The sequence below is a fragment of the Danaus plexippus genome, chromosome 19 (genome assembly GCF_018135715.1).
Source record: "Danaus plexippus chromosome 19, MEX_DaPlex, whole genome shotgun sequence".
NCBI lineage: Eukaryota > Metazoa > Arthropoda > Insecta > Lepidoptera > Nymphalidae > Danaus > Danaus plexippus.
Genome location: NC_083549.1, coordinates 157,255 through 179,767, shown reverse-complemented (window position 1 = coordinate 179,767; position 22,513 = coordinate 157,255). Strand labels below are relative to the sequence as shown.

Here is a 22,513-nt window from a genome sequence, read left to right as displayed (position 1 = left end):
CTTATAAATGCGAAAGTAACTCTGTCTGTCTGTCTGTCTGTTACTCAATCACGCCTAAACTACTGAGACAATTTGCACGAAATTTCATATGGAGAAATTTTGATACCCGAGAAAGGATATTCCCACGCATTCCCGTGGGAAAAATTACTTTTCTGTCCAAGGAAGGAAAAACAAAAAACATCGTATATAAAAATGTATTGCAGTAACCTATCTTCATCTTAAAATGTGTTAACCTAACCTATGACAATCGCACTTAGTATGGTCTCATCTCATCTCGGCACAATTAAACGTACAAGAAAGTACAGCTCAGGTTTTTTCATACTACTATACAAAAAAACTATCCAATGCGGACGAAGTCACGGGGAAAAGCTATATATTACTAATTCTGAAATTCACGCGGACGAAGTTGTAAAAACTAGTGTAGTTATATTTTGTAGCTATATTTAATACTCGTCAACATTTGGAGTAGATATAATTAAAATTCCCCGATCGCCTTGCTACGAAGTGATAATAATAGCAAGCCCCATGTCTTGAAGCATTGTAGTCTAAGCCCAAACCCTAGCAAATAAATTAAGAAACATAACACGCATGTATATGCTGAATAGCAAGATTTGTAACTCTTGTGATTAGAGTACAATTAAATTCCTCACTTTTTGGGTTGGAAGAGAATGTTTTACGATTTATTATGTCATAGTTAGTCTTAAAAAATCTGTAACCAATGTGATGTTGTTATATCAAACTTAAAACAATCTTAATATTTTTTCCAGACGAATTCAATGTTTTCAAAGGTTCTAAAACTTTTTTGTTATACTTAAACTATATATTTTGGAATATATTAACAGACTTAGGGACTATGATTTTATTGGTTCTTTTTTGACCCTAAGGATTTATGATAAGAAGCATTTTTTCCGTTTGTATTTTTATTATATCATGGTAGCTTTATATTAAAATGCAATATTCTATATGAATGAAACATAAAACACGGAAGGTAATGATCCTATCTTAACAAAACTTTACCTTGTCTACAATGTGTGTACCCTCCACGAACTGTTGCAAGGGCAATGTGTTCGCGTGCACTGGAGTTCATAATTTGATTATGTTAAACTCCCACATCTTGTGATGACGAAACGATGTCTATATATACACTATATATATTTATAGAGCCTTTATTCTGGTGAAATAAACGTTTATAATACCTATCGGCTCCTTACATTTATCTTGGAAAAACTTCCAGCACAAACTATTTTAGATTTAATCTATTTTCCATATCTGAGTTGAGCATTCCACGGTATATGAAAGTTTAGTTCAAGGGTTCCGGGGTTAGTAAGAGGTGGTTCTATCCTATTGTAAAAATATACAATTCATGTACAAATTCCAATTTTATTCCAATATATAGAATAATTATAAATTTCATCCAGTGAAAATTATACAATATTCATCATTAAGTTATAGATTAAAACAGAGCATTCAAATTTTCAAGTTAATCCTTTAAATAAAGGAGAGTTGCTTTTATTGAATTTGGTATATAATCCAGTTGATGTTAGAAAATGTATAAAACATAAATTTCATAATTGTAGTGTGAATTGTTAAAAAAATAACAATTAGAAGCAAAAATACAGTTGGAATATCAACTGAAAGTGAACAATTGAGTGCACTATCGTTTAATTTCTAAGGAAATAACTTTCTTGGAGCGACTCGTAAGTGAGCAGTACCGAGTACGAGCGAGTGAGTCCAAGCCAGTCACTGAACAGGTGATTCGTTTACATTCGATCGACACCATTTGATATCTTTTTACACAGTTTGATCCGACTTTAAAATAGCTGACGAGTGTTGTTGGTTCATTAAAAGTGTTTATAAATTTAAAAACGGCGTAGCGGAAATCTATTCGACATAAAAAATTACTTGCTATTTTAATGAAATACATTAAAGTGAAGTTTGAATAATGTATAAGTATACTTACATTTATCTTGGAAAAACTTATTTATTATTTTCTCACACTAAGTTTTAAATTAAATAGAAACCTTTTTTTTTCTTATAACTATTTTTTCTAAAAAACTTTTTATAAAGCCAACGAAACGTATAGAGAAATATAAATAAAAGTTATTACGTTTGAAACTCTTATCAAGCATTACACTCGAATAAAAGAAAGAAATAGTTGGGTATCACCGCATTAATAAATGGCGTTTGTACTCAAACATACAATGTTAGTGTAGGCAAAAATAGAAAGTCTCAGAGACAAAGAACGAAAAACAAAGGGATCCTGTAAACGTTTCTCTAAAACACATAAAAACGCCGCATCAAAATTCACTTTCTTCGCAGTAGAGAAGCAATAAAGCCGAATACTCTGCGGCGGTGATAAATAAGACGAGCATCTATCTGCGCGAAGCCTCACTACAGAATATCTTACACAGTTCGATTCCCAGTCCCGAATCATGCAAAACAACGCTACTTCTATCGACGAGGAAACGACTGAAGGAACTTACATTCTGTTACAGAACTTTGATTAAGTTTCACGATTTTGTATCGTTTCCCGTGAACGTCGGCTGACGAAGAATTTTAGAATAAAGTTTGTGTTTTGAACACAAACTAACATTTTTAACCACCAGTTATGTAATTATTTCATACAAACATTTTATTTTAATGTTTTTTATGAATAACTTTCATATTTTTTTTGATTTATGCCTCAGTTATCCAATGAAATATGATTCAAAATAAATAAAAAGTACAACAAATACGCGCGACTTGCAGCCAACTAAGGGGAAGCAACTTTTCTGGCACGGTTTCAATCCAGCTTCAGTACACTACGTCAAATTTAGACAAACACCAATTCGCTTTATGAATAAAACATTATTCAGTCGACCGATCCTACCGCCCGATATACGACCGGCGAGGCTTTATAGCGGTAATAAAGAACAACTTTATTCTCGCGTAATAAGATCTATTTAGCGTTATTTAAAGCACGGTAATATTGTGATTGTAAGGAAACGGCTAAGGTTATTGAAATTTAGGAGTATGTATTCTATGTAAGAAAGTAAGAAAGCTATCAGAGCCATCAGAACAAAACAATTGATTAATCTCTATTAACTACAAGAGCTTTGCTAGAAATATATACTTTATTGTTCACTCAAAGCGAGGCAAACAGTTTTTATTCATAAATTATAAGTAATTTGATACCCTTAATACAATATAGTAATAATGAAATGAAATGCCGTTCACCATTCATTTAAAAATATATTATGATAATTTTTTTATATAAATATAAGTTGCATTCTGAAATACTTGTAGCCCGTTAGTGAGAGTGGTATATATAGATAGAAAATGTATTTTAGTGTGATACGTACGAAATATATAACAAAAAAAATTACAAAGATATGTAGAATCCTCGTGCTCCGAAAACAGTTTACGTTATACATTTGATACAGGTATATGTACATATTATTGGGTGTCATTGAGAACGTTTCTCCCAAACATACATAAATTTTCATTACCTAAAGGCACCAACTGAGAGGGTATTTTTGTAACAAATTTAGAATTTACAATCTGATACCGATTTATATTAAATAAAAAATATACATATGTATTTAGAAACATCATTTTTAATTGAATTATAAAAAAAATACTTCGCTGGTTATATGCCATGTATGTAAGTATGTCGAGGTGGATGGTACTAGCATCACGCACCGGGTTGTCAGACTGAACCTCTAACTCTTTTTATAAAACAGATGAATTTTTTCTATATCATCTGCTTCACTAGTGTCAGTTTTCGTATGTGCTAATACCACAAGCGGGACTGTCAGTCCAACTGTAGCCACTCGGATACAACAAGATGTCGAAGTCTGAAACAAAAATGTTCTTAATTTCAATCATCCTGATTATTTTTTAACAAAAATAACAACGACCCATAATGAGATCTAAGACTTTCGCGAGTTTTATTCATTTAAATGAAACTAATATATTCCGAATATACATACTACGCGGATTTTATTATTTTACAACTACATAATCCCGACGTTTCGGTTACTTTTCAGCAACCGTGATCACGGGCAGACGAGATGTGAGTGAAACATCAGGATTATGTAGTTGTAAAATAATAAAATCCGCGTAGTATATTCAAAATATATTAGTTTCATTTAAACGATCAATAAGTTTTATAACCAGCAGAGTCGCTTTCTCTATGTTGTATCACAAGCGCTGTAACGCTGTATATTGCATTGCTTCTGTATAACGTCTCTAATTTCATTGTTGCTCATTAAGTCCGGTCGGACGGCGCTTCGATACACTGCTCTCGATAGGATTTAGACGGCATTCAGAATGCTAGAACATATTGGCTGAATAACATACGGCTGTTGAATTTGAATTAATAGACAAAGAGAATATTAATAATTAAAAATGTAAGACACTTAGTTGTCATGAACGATCGAGAGTCATATTACAAGAAGACAAAGGAGTTTTGTTTAGGTGTTAAGAGATAGCGGCCGGAGGTTCGTTCAGCTGCATTAGTCCGCAATAAACCGATTACGAGTTAATTTATACTGAAACCGGCGACTATACGAAAATACCTTGTTAAGTGCTTCGCGACGCGCCATTATCGTCTACCCACCAAATGTAAATTGAATTCTTAACCGTCGCAATAGACCCTTGGATTTATTTTTGATATTTACTCACAGTAAATTAACATTACTTTTATCGTCTCGCTACAGAAATTATCGTAAGCAGGTCAAAATCTATATGAACAATATCAGTTTTATATAATTTAAAAACATTTGAAAGTGTTCGGCGCCTTGTTTGTATGAGCGATATCTATTATTATTCAATAACATCACAAAAAAATAACGTGGCTTAAGTTTAATCTTAATAAAATTATCGTTTGAATGTTAGTGTTATCTCAATAATAGATCACCACAGCGGTAGTCTGGTGAGCTAATGCGAGCCAATAACGCTTGTACTTGATTGCTATCAACTACTGATTACGACGTAGATAATTCAAAAGCTGCTCATTCCTCGCACACCATACACTCACTACACGTAATTACCTTTAAAAGCCTTTCCATTATATATACATAGTACCTTATTTCAATAATGTATTTATAGCCGGATCATTTATAGATTGTTTATTTGATTAACCAATTCAGTTGAATATACATTGTATGTGCCAAAATTAATCCAAGAGAACTTTCTAATATTCGCAAACATTTCGTATTAATTATATAAATGAACAATACACAATGTATACCAGTCACGCTTTTGATAAAACTGCCAGGCAGTGCACGTCTTACAGGCAGACGTGTAAAACATAAATCCTATACAATCTGAGAACGCGCCGATGTATGGGCTCGGTGAGTTATGTTATGTGGAGTCGCCTTATCTCGTCTGCCATGATGTTATTGTCTGGTGCGATCTGTAGTTGATTTAAATTTTGCCAAACCTGTTATGTAACGTGACTTATTTGCCAATGTTTAAAAAAAATTACTTGAACTCTAAAATAAATATATGTATGTATATTATCTATATTATATTTCTTTCCTTACAATACTTAAAATATTAATATTATGTCCTCAGTTAGGAAAAAGTTACAAGTGGAAGGAATCCCCGCGAACGTGTCACATCGTCACCCTTTCCAAACGGACCTCTCCTGTACGAGGCCTCATGAAATACGCCGTGCCAATAAAATAACCCTTTAAACATTTGAATTAAACATGAAATACTTAATAATATATCATTGTCATCATAAACATCACTTCATTAATTATTCATGATTAGTAACTTCATATGGAGTAACGGCGAGAGGCGAGTTTCGTGGCGAAGAAAAATAAATGCTCTTTATATTTATTTGACCATTAATTTAAATAATTAAAGTCTTGTATTCCTCACCCTTTCTTCTTCGTTGACCTAATTAGTGGGTAAATTGAGTTGGAGCTTGTTAACTCTTGGATTATTGCATTATATAAGACTTAACAGTCAAGAGTCCATTATACATTGTGAGCGGAATAAATATTACATTAAGGAAAAAACCATTTGAAATATTTACGTAGTTTTAACGAACTTTCACAATCTTAGGAATTCTGTTTGTAAGTTTCTTATTTATATTTTAATTATACAACTCGGATTTTATATACTAGTACACTCCGCACCTAAAAACTGCAAAAAATTGTTAGCGTGTTTTAATCTTGTAATATCTGCGATTCATTGAGCATCAAAATATTCTTTAAATAAATAAATTAATCGTCTCCATCCGCGTGTACACCGAGTCATCAATAAACATAAAGCAAATCAAATACTCTTTTGAGTTAATATAAATCTTCTTTGCCGAAACCCCTGGGGGAATTTAGTACAGCCCGTTCTTTATAAGAGTTTATTTTAATAATTCACAGTCTAATAAAATATTTAGTTCATTTATTTATTATTAAGAATGTATATTTTATAATTGACTAGTTTTTATCCGATACTTCGTCTTCATAAATATCTTAGTTGGTCTCCGTGAGAAATGTATAAGGTATGTAAAAACAATAGATACGTTAACCAGCAGCCAGTGACATCTAGTCTATCTCATGTGACTTCGTGCACAAAACTACTGTTATGTAATGATCCCGTAGTAAAGTACAAGGATTTCTGGGATTTATTGTAGTCTATGTCTTATTCTGTTGTTTCGACTAGATTATTGTATATTTTAATCAAAATACATTAACTAGTTTTTGCGAGAAAGAGCAAAAACCATACTTACATACATACTCGCAAATTTTTGAGATAATAGTATCAGTAGGAATATTACGAATCAACATATAATTCAGAACGGTTTGCAATACTTTGTTAACAAAGATATTAACAAAGCCATTTAATTTGATCAATAAAAAAATGGATAAATTTAATCATAAAATGGCTGTTAATAAACACCAGCTACTAATTTTCATGATTTATTTTTGTTTGCTGTTAGGTCCGCATAACATCAGTAGACAGAGCCACAATGGAAAAACGGCAGTAATCCTCAATCCAGTTCTTTGTGCAGGTTTCTATGGGAAGGAGAGATTTACGTCTCAGTCACTTACAAAGCATTTAAGAGGCGTCTTTTTGCATGCTTCCTTTATTCCATTCAGAATCAAGAAAGTAACACCAGTATCTGCTCACTATCCTATAAGGAAATACATTTTGGTAACAAAAAATAACATTTGTAGGTTTCATTTACTTTTTTCATCAAGTTAACATTAACGAACTAAAGAAAACTGATGTAGAAAAAAATATATGAGAAAAGGACATAGACACGTCGGCTATGAAGCTTCTGCACATTTTTTAAATAGTAAGCTAATTTCAAGACACTCAGAGAATTGAAAATTATCATATAAAAAAATACCTCCAAAAAAATCAAGGAATAAAAGACAACTTCATAGTTATGTATTTAACTTATTAGACAATAAATTATTGATGACGCAGAATAAAATGAAGAATGGAATAAGTAACAAATAATAAAAGTTCAATTATTAATTTATAACTGAATACATTCGATACACAATGCTGTAAACATAATGCCTGCGACAAAGCATCTTGATACATCCAACAAGCCGGAACACGTTCTAATTAACCGCCCGAAGGGAATAAATACATGTATTAATATAGTGGACTGCTTGTGCGTTACTAACATTGAAATTAATGGCGGTAGGAACTTCTACAGAAATTAAATAAAATATAACATTATTATTTTTTAATATTGTCAGAATATTTCATTAAAAAAATCCTAATTCGAGTTAATTATGGATTGTGAAAACAGAAATAATATTTACCTAGAAACGTATGTATTGTGTTATAATTATTATATTCTGACCGGACATACATATTGTAATAAGCAAAATAATAGAAAATTTATATTTATATTTGTTTCCAACGTAATAAATATAATTCATAATTAAGTTTTAAAATGAGAATGTTAGTATGAAACGTTCTTATAATTTTTATATATAGATAGAAAGAAGGAAATAAAAAACAAGACTTAATTAAAATCCTTTCATCGATGTCCGAGGTATATAACTTTTATGCAGAAAGTTATTTTTCATTCTTATATTGTTTGGTGTGAAAATCATATATTTTAGTTAACTACATTTTTCCTTTGGCTGCTCTTGTTGTTGTTAATCTGTGACAGAAAATTATATGAAAGTAGTTCTGTTCTCTCTGAGGGCGGGATTTATTTTTAATGAACTCATGGATTCGGTGTCGGAATGAAATGTCACCTATATTTGTATCTGCTTATATCTGAATATCTGAATTTTTAAATCATTTCTTCGAAACTATCAAGCGAAAAGATAAACAAACATAAAAAATGTGAATAAGCCAAATATAAATATAATTAAAATGTTGAGAGGATAACTGACTTTATCTAAATACAACACTGAAATCAATTTGTTAAAAATTTGCTTAAAAAATAATTAAAGAAATTTCTCAAATGTCTTCACTTCAGCATTTTTCCTTCATTTCTTCAGTATTTTTAATATTTAAAATTCTTGAACTGTAATATTGATATCATTATGTCACAATTTGGTGGGAGTTTTAACTTTGAGAATGTATTCACTAATATATTAAATGAGTAAACCGATGCATGATATCGTTACAGATCTTTCTCAGACTTTTGATCTCGTAAAAATAGCTTTGTGTGCTCCAAAATAGTACATATTTTTGTTTCAATCGAGTTGACACCTTTGTATACCAATCGCCTGATGAGCTCTCTAAAGGATTGGACTATTTTATGAGACATCAACGCTCTTTAATTTTTCTAATAGGTAAGTTAGAATTGAGATAAAAAAAAAATGTATGTACAAGGGAACTGAGTCACGTGGACAAAATGTTTTAATTGTAAAATTTAAGTAAGAGATGCCACTTTTCAGATTTTTTCTGAGTTTAAACATTTGAATCATATGAAGGAAAAGTTTCCTAGAGCAAATAAGATTAAATGAAAAAAAAATATTTCTTTAGAATTGTTTAAATATAAGTAAATTGTTTAAATATAAGTAAAAATATATTTTTTAAGAAGTAATCAATACAAAGATTTTAATAGCGCAAGTAATAATGTTTATTTTTTACCTGAACGATGTTGTCCGCATGAATTGGTACTAAAATTTTCCAAAAATAATGTACCATAAATCGTGATGGTGATATAATGGTAATAGTCCAACTCAATGCACTCGCAGCCAATTCACTTAAAGCTAATTATAGTAAACGAGATTAATTCACAAGTACCTAAATATAAAATTGTAAACTAATTTCATAAAGAAAATTTTTAAAAACTACTTTTCATAACCGTTTATTAAAATATACTGTAAAATATAATTTCTAAAAATTTTGTTAATTTACGAGTTTAATTTTTTATTTATTTGATGATTGCTAGTTTCTGACAAAGTTGAAATAATCTTAAAACATCTCTTATTAAACCTAATAAGGTAAGAGCAAACTTATAAAGACTAGTAAGAGAAGCAAAACGAGGTCTCGACTCTCGAGTAATTAACTATTTGTTTAAATCGGAGTTGAGTTCATTTTCATTTCATTAACGACAACGGCAAGTTTTTATTAAAAAGAAATAACAGTAAAATTATAAAGAAGAGTGACTTATTACAATACTTATGATATAAGTTTTTATAACGTTAAAAAAAATGATTACGACTTCAATCAATAATAATATATCGTATTCTTAACAACGTTATGATATCTTGCACCTTAGTGATTATAACGTAACATAGCCGAAATTAAAAACATTCAAACTCAGAATGATAAATAAAGTGGTTAAAAGGCGAGACGAAACCTCTTAGCATTCAATGGATTCACCGTGCGGGTGCCGGGTCCATCGCGTTGCAGGGAGAGGAGCTTCAACAGTGCCTGGGACTTGCGACCCAGGTGTAGGTTTAGGGGACCCCTCACTAACGCGCGTTAAACGCTCACCTCCACTGTCCAAGCTCCTCTCCCTACCTAACCATATTTGAAAAGAACCTACTAGGGCTGCCTTCGAAGCTCGCTCCAAGAATGAATTGATGTAAGTTCTGGACAGGCCCAAGTCTTTTAATAGGTTGTAGAGAGATTTAGCCTTTATACCTCTCTCTCCCATTTCTACCGCGTATAAATCCACGTCGAACCTATTTCCATTGAGTTCGTTTGTGAGCTGGTAATATTTGTTGACCTTGATGGTCTTTGGGGATGTTGGTTTCCCAAGGAACCGTAAGCTCTATCATCACAACGCGCTTTAAAATTCGCGAATACATAAATATGTCTGGTCTGGAGGCCGACGCACAAATATCCTCGGGGATTTCGTATTGTTTTTCAGACGTATCCATCATTATAGTCCCATCCCTAGCCGCTTTAATAGATTAGAAATATCTGTGAATTTGCCATGAAAGTTATATATAAAGTGCGCAACTGATTAATTTCTACGAAAATTATTTTTATTTAACAAGGAAATTAACATAAATAAATTATTTTGAATAAAGTCAAAGTTTTGAACGAATTCTGTGATTTTATTTATTTGCATTGATCAAAATGAAATAACATCCCTATAATTTTAAGGCCTAAAAGTTTTGTTTGATAAATGCAAATATAAGAATATACCTTGATATAAATCGGTAATTGTTTTTTTCTGTTTATTTATATTCTAAATTGTTAAATATTCAAATTCAATTATATCATCAAGTTAAAATTGGTACGATTAGTTTCAATAACCGCCTATGTTAGTTTGCCCTAACCGATATTTTATTTATTATTTTACAAATTTTGTTCGACGCTCAAACCTGTGGCGGAACAGCCTTTAGAGGCTAATTAGGTCTCGGCTTCGTCCTGTCATGGTGCCGACATGCCGTTTCATATTATAGAAATTTTATAATGAGGTGGTCAGTTTTTTGTTTGTAAATTGTATTAAAGGGGCCTAGGTGTGATTTCGTCATTTCGTCTTTTGAGAGAAAACTATTTTTTGCCAAATAAATACGTTTTAGAGTATAAACATTTTTAATAAGTATACTATAATGTCTACGTAATAAGGTACTCTTGGCATGCTACATAGTGTTTTTTGATTTCATTTTCAAACAGCTATCACTCAAGTGCTGTGAGAAGTTTCTTACTGGATACTTGATCGTTAAGTTAAACTATATTTTTAAATATTGTTTCAACTTTAATTTTTTTCATTCTTAATTTAATTAATCGGCCAACGATGAAAGAAAATAATTAAATAAAACGACTTACTTTACTTATTCCCCTTTTTGTACGTAAAGAGATTTAGACTATCACTCTAAGTAATAAATTATTTATTTTTTTACAACTAAACTTAAACAACGTTGAATCCGATTTTAAGAGCATAAATTTCTTTAAGCTTGTCAAAAAAAATAGTTTTATTAAAAGAGTCTTAAATTAATTTATATATAGGGATAGTAAGAATTTTTATTACTTGTTACTGTCTCTATAGAATAGACTTGTCCCTATGTCTTGTGTATGAGTATTTCATATAATATTAATGTTTAAGTCACAATTCAATTCTGCTTCGTCTGTAGAGGGCTGATGCGAACTTGTGTTAAACCCTCAGATCTTCTCGTGAGTTGTTGAAAAGGTTGAAACGCAAACTTACTGTTTGTTTTGATGTTTTTTTTTATTCCGGACAAAATGATGTAAGATATCATTATAAAAACATTAATAAGACGTATTTACAATAAGTCAAAAATTATTAATTAAAAATCAAGCTTAGTAATACTCAATTGTAAAAAATCATCATTAATTAAAAAATCCTGAACTTATGTTATCTGTATGAAATAAAAGGCTTAATCATTTTTGTGTTGATTGTAGATCAATACCTCCCATGGGTTGTTTACCAGCGGCTTGTCATATTTTGATGACACTTGCTTTATACAGAGATTAGATTATTTCGGAACTAATACCAACACTAAATACACGACCAACGATTTCTGTTTTTGCCGAAAACAATTTTAGACAAAGAAAACAGGGAATTAATTAAGATTTCACGTAAGGCACGTGAATTCAGATTGTATGTAGAATAGATAATAACTCCCAGAACTTATTATTAAAAGCGGATTGTTACTGAACGACAAAAAATGTAGAATATCAAAGAATAATGTAATAGTTTTATTATATTATAACAATATTTCAGTTATTGTATATTGTCATATATTTAGTACACATAGCTGTAACTTGTCCATTGTACATTTGGATGCACAGCGGCGTATTATAATTAGTGAGAGCATGATGCGTTCAATGTTCTAATTAACAGTTTCAACAGAGCTTTTTGTATATAAAATTAGATGTACATATGTATACGAGACTAATTAAAGAAAGTGGGTGCACCGTATAATGTTAACTTGAATCTTATGTCATTTAGCTCATAATTTTATAGTAAACGTCTTCAAAAAGGACGTCACTAAAAACATCACCTGATGATGGAATAATAATAAACATTAAGTAATTCATTTATTAAAACAAACTCTGAAATGTATATCTAAAATTATTAGCATGGTTCACCGGAAACGTGAACGTGCTCAAGGAAAAACGAATTTAAAACAGAAAAATAAAAAGTACGAGCCGGAAAGAGTTGTTAACTGAATAAAAAATACAAATGAGGTTTATAATTGAATGTAAAATACAAAATACTCTCGAAAAATGTATATGGAACGTTTGCATATTGTACGTTCCGAAACGACCTCCAAATATTTTTATAGAAATATATAATTATTATAAAACTTCAACTTGTAAAGTCTCATAAAGATTTATAGATTTATACTATTTATGAATGTTAATTACTCTCTCCTGCAGACAACTTATGTAAAAAATTGCGTGTTACAGACACGTGAATCTGAAGATATTTCTTTCTTCAAATTTGTTTTATTTACCATACGACTAAAATGTATCGGAAATAAATTGGAATAATTGAATTAAAAAGACGCTAGGAGCTTCGTCTTAGACAATCTACAAAAGACCAAAAACTGCAACGGTATCAGACTTGGAATTTGCAACATAATTGAGATTGATTTTGTCAATTTGTCATATTTTCAACTAGTAAATTGTTTGTTTATTATTATTAATCCTTTCTATAAATTGGAGTCATTTTTAGAGATTTAATTTCACCAAAGAGAATTTGATAATTAGATATATGAGTGCGGAGTTCAAGTATCCGCAACTCAAAGTAAGTTAATAATTTTTTACATGTATGTATAACTCGAACAATGATTGAAACTCTTTAACGAACCAAACTCGTCATTCACATAAGACTTTGGGAGATGAATTAACTGAATGACGAATTAACTTTAAAAGGTCAGAAGCATCATGTAACAGATGCACAGTTTTGTTGCTGCCACGTCCAAGTAACGTTTCCGGAGGAAAAAATGTTTTATTTTTTTTTTATAATAATATAAGTATTTTTTTAATTATTACATATTTAGGGAACGCCCATTTAATTTGAACCGAACCTTAAAATTCCCGAACGCACCTGAAGTGACGTTAAAGCGTTAACATCTGGTTTGCTCGGTTTTACGCGGGAAAGTATTTTGTCGACGTGACTTGTGTCTTTGTAAATTGAATTTAACTTATTTAAGGTGTTTTGATTTAAGATAATAACGAGTTTGTTCTAGTTAAAAGTGCTGGCTTTATAAGATAACTTTATTTTTTTAATAATTTTGTTACAAACCTCAATATATATTCTTTCTATTCTTATTCTTGTGAATATCGAGTCATAAAAAACACTGTGTCATAAGTTGAATTATTATCATTCGTAAGCAATCTTCTATACCAGCTAAGTCTTACATTCAAACTTGAAAATTAATAGACTTAGTATAAAATTGAAACCCCAAAAAACTCTATATTATCAGGCTCACTTCTAATTATTGGGAAACGAAAGTTTCCAAAAGATAAAATGAGATTACTTACTACATGTTATAGTTATTGTTTTCCCTTTATGTGATATGTCTTTCTTTATAAGATAAAATGAAGAATTATTTGTCGATTATGTTTCCAGGTAATTTATGTTCCTTAATATTATATGATGGAACTAGATAAAAGACTTTTTCAAGAAATATTATCATAGCTTTTTTTAAAGATATTAGAGATGGAGATAATATATATTTTTTTCATTATTGTTATGCCCTTTGGGCCTCATCTTATTTACAATTTAATATTCTTATTCTTAATTGCAGGCATTGAAGCTTAAGCCAAGCTATTTCTTCACGTGGTCAGCTGTATGTAACGTACGTTTGTATCATGGATTCTAATCGTCATATTAAGCTCCAAACATTATCTCGGTGACAGTTTTGTACATTTTTGACCCATAATATTATTACGCTGTCTAAAGCAAATTTCCACATATAACTGTTGTTACGATATTTTTCAAAATTTATAATTTTTAACAAAACATTAATATAAAATATGTAATCGTGTTACACTATTACTTCTCTAAAAAAACTTATTTTTCTGTACAAACAAGTTAGCGTTATCATGAGAAAAATCTATGAATAATATTATAAAGGTAATTAAAAATATAAGTTAGTGCGAATAATCGCACAGGTCACACATGGTCACTTTAAAAATAATATTTACCCACCAAGCAATTTCACTGTCTGTACATTTGTGCACAAACATCTTACTAACTACTATATATTTTTTGCCATTCATTAATGAATAATAAACTAATTTCTACGGAGATCTAGTCACGAATAATTTTAAAATCATTTTTTGAGTCAGGTTCATCCCAAAATTATTTTGGAAATTTGGAATTAATCATCAGATACTTCGCTTGTTTTTCAATGTTCGATTCACTCTTTCTCAACAATATGGAGTTATCTATTTTGTATAGTTATCTATTTTGTATTTTGTATAAGGTGTGGTAACTTGATGAAAAATTCCAGAAGTTTTATGATCTCACAAATATTTGCAACTACTTGCTAAAAGCTCTTGTCAGAGCGAAAACACATTGTTAGACACCTGATTTTTTTTAAATCTTTGTAAAGCATTCTGTTGCTATGTAATAACTTATCATTTGCTGCCTTTAGCACCTTAATAAGTGGCTCTGTCACATCTTGCAATATGTTACAATATTCAGTCATAAAAATTGAAACACTTGAATCTAAATACCCCAAATGATTAAAAGAGTGTGCTAAGCAATATTACATTTGTTTTTGTAGACATCGCGACTTGAATGTGCTCATAACTTATTGAATCTACGAGCAAGATAATCTTCGATTTTGATATAATGTTCTGACTCGGGTCGACAGCTACAACAAGTTTAGGTTCAATACGGCTCTATTGTTAGTCGCGTTGAAGATATTATTGTTTCAGTGCATAAACTCCATGTGGAATAATTTACTTGATCTTTAAAAGAGATTACCCGAAGACATATATTTTGTTAGATTAAGACGAACTGAATGATATTTTACACACTACAAAGTCGGCATGGCTGTATACATTATAAATTTAAATTCACTTTGGTTTATCATGATTTTACTGTCAATATAGGTTTTCAATATTTACCAGAGCTTCTAGGCCCACAACCTGTCAAAACTGGCTTATTTTAGAATAACTACATTATCAGATTATTACAAGTTGTAAGTAAAAGTAATGTTCACGTAATAAAAGCCTAGGCAACGGAAAAAGAGGCACAGAATCTAACTATAGATTAAATGCATTTTACAAAAGAAAACCTACGATAACAATAATAAGGTAAAAAATTAACAATGTTTCATTTTTGATCACGTATGCAGCTGTGGGTGTGGAAAACAAAGTAAGTTTGAAATTTCTAGAAATTTTTAAATGGACCTTTATTTGTATTTTAAAATTGATTAATTTATATGAACAATGTACACCCACAAACAAAAAGAATACACATATACATGTAGAACTGCGTATTAAGAGAGTCGTGAGGTTTTTTCAAAGAAAATTAATTGCAGTAGCAGCTGGAAACATTTTCTTTCTTCTTAAACGGAACTGAAACGGAATTCTTTTTAATTAACTTTTTTCTTTGCACTGCTTCATATCAACACACATCAACCTTTGTGTTCGTCCCCGATACATAATGATGTCTGTTAAATGTTTTGATATTCTTAGAAAGAAAGTCTCATGAAATAACAGTAATAAAATATAAACCTCATTTATACTTTAATATTCTTTACTTAAACATTCAGAAATATTAAGAAAATTGTTTCCGTCTTAAAAAAGCTTGTAAGATATAATTTCTTCATAAAATTAGTAAAAAATTTCAAGACAACTTTATTTAAACAAAAATCATCTAATATGTTTTTATTCTAAACTTTGACAAAATAAAAAATGTATTGTATATTGTTTTTATATCACCACAGGTACAGACCTGTGCAGTAGTTTTTCAGGTCTTACCTGTTTCATTGATAACATACAGTTGTCCCTATGATTAATATGCTATTATAATATAAAAAATGAGTATAACGTTATACACTCTATCTCGCTTGACGTTTCTTCCAGGGCCTTGCGATGGCTGGATTTTCTAAAAACTTTTAAAGTTTCAGTGCATAGTAATGTGCTTATTGTATAGAATAAACTTCAACATTCCATTAATTATTATCGGAAGTTAATATTTTCTACGTTCCTGGTTGTTCAAAAATGTGTTTCGACATTTCTCGGCCTAATAATAGTTAGGTGAATAGGTTGTAGGAACCTTTTTATTTCTTTACCTCTCCACGAACAAACCAGAGGCCCCTTTCACTTTACTCTATAGAGCGTGATTTTTCTCACAATAAATGCTGACTAATTTAGCACCATCGGCCACTTGAGTTGAGGGAAATTCGTCACTTCCGGTTGGCGGAGGCTTTCACCGAGAACGCCTGAAGGTACTAATTTCCGGTCCACAGAAAGCCTACCCGTATTTTTTGTAGCTTTTCTAATGATGGTCAATTTGTCAATATAAGATTTCTAAAACTAATTGACACAGATATTCGTATTTGCTCTAAACATTAAACGAAATCATAACGTATATTGTTAATAATTAAGTTTTAAGTATTTCGATTTACAAAGTTCATCTCTGCTATTAAATTAAAATAAAGGTTCAATAAAAGATCTCCCCACTCTCGCCTTTGATCTTTCTTTGATAAGCGGCTTTGAAGCTATTGAATTTATTAATACATTTTCCTTCGACTAATGAAGGTACATTTGAAGTTCACTTATATCGGTGGTTTCTTATAAAATTTTGACTTAATACACCTGAAATGAAACGACAATGAGTCCTGTGACACCTAAAGGACGTCCAACATTCAGAGGTCATTAAGGTAGAAATCTGAGCGGAAACAAGAGCCTCGAGCTCCCGAGTGGACGGTCCTCTTAACGTATTGTTCAGAATGATAGCGGAACATACAAATACTAATGAGAATTAATATACAACAGAGTTATACTATGTTATAAATTATTTGCACATATAATTAGGATCAACTTTTTCAGGAGCTCGCTGTAGCTCAGCATTATTTTTCTTATAGGCTTGTATTTTTAGTATTCTTATAATGTTTACTCGAGTTTAACGTATTATTGTATGGTTGATGTTCTGTATTCACTTTAAAAGACACTAATGATGATTTAAAAAAAAAATGTATTTTTTAAGAATATTATGTCTTTATTAATATTCTTCTTAGGTCATCTGGAAAGGACAAAAATAATACAAGTGTAATTTTCAATAATTTTCAATGACTTTTCTATAGTTATATTCATAAAAAATATTATTTCATTTTTTTTAAATATTGATAAAAAAAATTATTTTAATTAATAACAACATAATACCAGCCATAACAATATACACCCACTAACTAATGCACAAGTAGACAACATATTTTGTTTTAATCATGAGACAAAACATTTTGACCGTCCGTAATATGAGCGTCCATCAAAATATAGAGCAAAAGCCGCCCGATGCTAATCAGAAAACTAGGCTAGCCAACAAAACACAAGAGAGAAGCTATTTAAAAAAAACGGCGACCCTCGGAGAGCAAAATAAAGTATTATTTAAACGACTTATAAAAAAATAATAACTTAAATAGAAAATATCAATTGAATTCCATAAACCAGATATGTGCAACTCCTTCATCTTGTGAGTGTTTGACTGAAAACCGTATCAATTACAAAGATAAGGCAGAAATGAGTTTACAAACGAAGCCGTGGGTACGTGTAGAAGATTCTTTATGAATAATTTATAAAATCAAATATAATCACAATTTACTTTATTCATACGATTGCATATGTGTACAGATCATTTCAGTTAGACTTTAAAAAAGTTAACTGCTACTGACGACGAATGTATTGCTATTGATTGAGAAATGGCAAGAAGGCAAAAATAATTGCATATGAAGTATAAATTACTACAAAACGATTCACAAAATTTCTTCTTTCCTTACATGTCTCTATGTAATAATTAAAACCCCTTCAAACCATATGTCACGTCATATCTGCTAGTATAATAATAGTGATAAACGCTTCTGCCGTTACATTGCGGTGCGGTCAATCTAGATTAAGGTTCAGTGGTCACGCGGGATAACAGCGTTGGTCGTTCACGGTGCGGGTTCCCTCCGGCATTATTGTTAGCCAAATTTAATGGGAGGAATTTTATGCAAAGCAACATAACGCTATGATTCGAAGGCATTATGTATGTATGGGACGGAGCGGCCGAGCCGTTAGACTTCTTTTATGTCTATTTCGTTTATAATATCTGCCATTGGAATAGTTCCATTCCTCTTACCAAATATTATAGTGTCTATATTATATTAACTGATTTTTAACGTTAATATTTAAATAATCAAAATGTAACACGAAAATGTGTCTGTTTATTTCTATGAACATAAATAATTTGTAAATTAAATCATTTAATCAATTAAAGGTTGGTTGTATTTAAAAGCACATTTAATGTTAATTGTTTTAAAAATTATTTAAACTCAACAACGAAACCAAACAAAATATGGTTATGTTAGTATATAAATAATAAAATCTCAAACAATAATTTATGAAAAAATAGATAAAGCAACAACACACAAAAAAAATAAGAAGAATAATATTAATACAGTTATTATCTCTCGAGTCGTTATGGTTTCATCCTCAAGACCTTTTTCTAATCAAATTATTTTTATGCATTTTGTCGTACGTACGATATGGACTTTAAAAATACAGAGTTTATTTGGCTTTCAACAAAACGTCAGATAACGATGCGTATTAACGTGTCAAACTACATAATGTTTGCCTTCTATACAATGTAAATGCTTGCAACTGCCATAAAAGGGGTGAAGGAGATACACTGTGATATAATAACGGTATTGATTTAAAATATAAATTTAATATTGTTGTACTAGCCGTTACGATTATATACATATCTTATTCGATTTCTATAGTGAGGAAATATATATTCCTAATTAGTACATTATTAACTTCTAGTTACTCTATACGGAATAATTTTGTCGTTCAAAAGTGGATATTCTTTTGATTTGACACCTTTCAGTGAAATAGAACATCAACGGGACAAAGAAGCGTCGAGACGAGCGCCACATCAAAGTTGTTTTTGATTGGCTTCTTTGATTACTTCCAAAACATTTTATCATCAAAATATGAACATATTTATAAAATTTCTCTTTATTTCAACAGAATTCATAAGCTACAAGTAATCACCCAACTTACTACACGTATCTTTATCTTGGTGTTGGATTGTTTTAAAAACACTTTTTTTATATTCTTTGTAATTTAAATAATAATCCGCGACTTAATAAAAAGGAAGTTATCAAGGCTATTTGTAAATGTCTATAGGGTGTAATTGTAATGCGTCATATTGTTTGAGGCAGGACTGAGACTGTGAATGGAAACGGCTCTGTCGGCTTCGTCACTCAATGTCTCAAAGACGACATTATAATCTTCTGTGAGATAATACTATTTGGATTGGATTTGATTGGACATATTCAAACTGTGAAATAGCCTTTAACATCTCGGACAAATAAAAACACACTTGGATACGAGTATTTAATGACACATAACAGTAATAGTATAGGTCCCACAGTAGATATAGATGCATAAAATTAAATAATTTATTAAGAAATTTAAAACCTTAAAGTTGTATTTACCATAACAAGCTTTCTTAATGTTCCGTTTGAATGTACATAACTCTAAAGTACTAAAGTACGTCTCGTCATACTCTGCAACTTAGCAACCACTTGGAACGCACTTAAAAGTCTAGTTTAAACTACTACAGAATCGCATTTATTTAAATGTGACTACGTTATAAATAACTATAGCAACACATAATAATTAATATTTATATACTTAATCCAATTTTAATAAATATCTAGTTTGAATAAATTACGTACCACACCTCAAATGGAAGGTTTAAAACTTCCTAGATTAAAACTTTCCTGATAAAAAGATACTAGTTAAACGCCAAATATTAAAAAAAATGAAACATAAAATATTTGCCCTGATAATGTAATTCAATTTTATAAACTTATATTCAACCTTGATAAATTATTTTATGCCAGTATTATTTTAAAATATATTGGATTAACTGTGAAAAGCAAATCTGAATTGTTAATGTTTATCAAAAATTCCATTTTTAATAATACTTCATCAACTATTTATTTAAACCAGCTTGAAATAAAATACAGACACATGCACGAACATGTCATGCAAGATTTGATCCCACCTTTAGAATTCTGCAATTACCTTCTTAGTTTTTTTTTATTCATCTCCTAATCTAACTTGTCATGTTTTTTTATTAATATTTTTCAGTCACACAAATTTTATAATGAGTTGTAACAAAATACTTCTCTTTGAAACTTGTTGTAGCATTTGGATTCTAATTTGTCTTCACCTTTACATTGAGCGCGTTGTCTTAAGAGCGTTATGAACAGATTTTCTCAAACTGCATTGTTACCGTTTTAATGGTAACATGTCACTTTATTTAATTATGTTTATTATTAAAGCATTGTTATGTATCGACTTGGTGAATTGGACATTTTAGGTATTTGACTGTCATATTGGGACCGAGGCGCCATCTACTGAATTTGAGAAAATAATTTTTTTTGTGAAGTATTTTTATTAACCGCTCTCTTTGAGAATCACAAGCGGTACATTGAACTATATCTAACTTTGTAATACGTGACTTAGTCATAGTATTTGGTAAACTTTGAGACCGGACTCTATTCAGTATTTGTATTTCTAGCTTTTTATTGAAGGTCAAAATGTTATTTATACTTTATTTAATAATTCCTATAAGTTCATACATATTTCTATAGATTTTGTTTTTAAAAGCTTCCCTTGTATTTCTTAAGTGGTACCAATAAGTTTCTCGTAATACTATAGATCTCGGTGGAGTGAAAAAAATAATAAAAGACTGATAAGTAATTAAAGTAATTCTCCTTACTGTTTGAGAAAGTAAAGAGAAAGAGTGAGACTAAAATCATACTGCTTACTACTGCATAACTTATATCCCTCATCTCTGCAGCAAAAATCTCTCAGAAATCTTAATTCCTAATTAATTTAATTTTAATCTTGACTTATACGCTATTCTTAAGCTAGAATACGGGCACAATATTTTAAATAGTAAAGCAACAGGAAAGCGCTATTTTAGAGGTTGCCGATTAAAATCCGACTCGTGTTCCCAAATTTTTCAAACCAAAATGTAAAAAAACGTGTTCAAATGTGTGCAAAAAGGAGTGCATCCTATATTGAATCATTTTGTGTAAACCTATTTTTCTGTGTACTTAAAAGATAAAAATTATTAAATATATAAGATTAAATGCATCCCGAAAATATTTAATCCTACGGTGAAAGAATCCTGTTAGAAAAGTGTGACAATGCCAACGTAAAATAATGTCTCTTTATATTCATCTTTGTGAAGAAATAAGTAAATGTATTAAATGTACTCACGTAAGTACATTATAAGTGGTTAATATTGTAGTTTGTAAGTTTACATTTCTCAAAATTTCAAATAATTCAGCATTAGAATAAGTCGAGTGGATTTTGTTGATAAAAAAGAGATAGGAACAATACCTCATGTCACGACCAACCTATGCTTCCAAGAGTAAAAACAAATGCCTTAGTTTCATAAACGTTAATAGAAAACAGGTTTTTTAAGTTTTCCAACTAGCAATCATCACACCTCAGATTAACCTCATTAGTTACGGTATTTCCTCTGCGCAAGTTTCTAAATCGGGCAGAGACCCGAGTCAATGAAGCAAGGTCCGACGCAGTTCGGATCAGAGCTGTAGCCCAACGAGCTAATTCAACGGAGGAAGAAGTAGCAGCGTTCCCCCGAAGCTTGGTTTATGATAGTGGAGGCGATTCGCCCACACCTCGACTGACTGATCACCATGCGACTCGGAACACTGACGTTCAGTCTTGTGCAGATACTTACGGTGGTATGGAATCTTAGGAGGGTACGTGCACGAGATCGCTAGAAGTGGAGCGACTCCTGTCTACCATCACTGCGACGAGCCGATGGATACGGATACTGGAGGAAAACCCTTCATGGGTACGTCACATCACGTCACTGCAAATAATTTTCGCATGTGGCCTA

General features: G+C 30.7%; 1 non-coding gene across 1 annotated transcript; it reads right to left on the bottom strand.

Annotated features, from left to right (window-relative positions):
- Window positions 1-22,010: 22,010 nt before the first annotated feature.
- On the bottom strand, window positions 22,011-22,141 carry LOC116768274 (U4 spliceosomal RNA). Its single transcript, XR_004353369.2, has one exon. It is a non-coding gene; the product is annotated as a U4 spliceosomal RNA (small nuclear RNA).
- Between the last annotated feature and the right edge of the window lie 372 nt (window positions 22,142-22,513).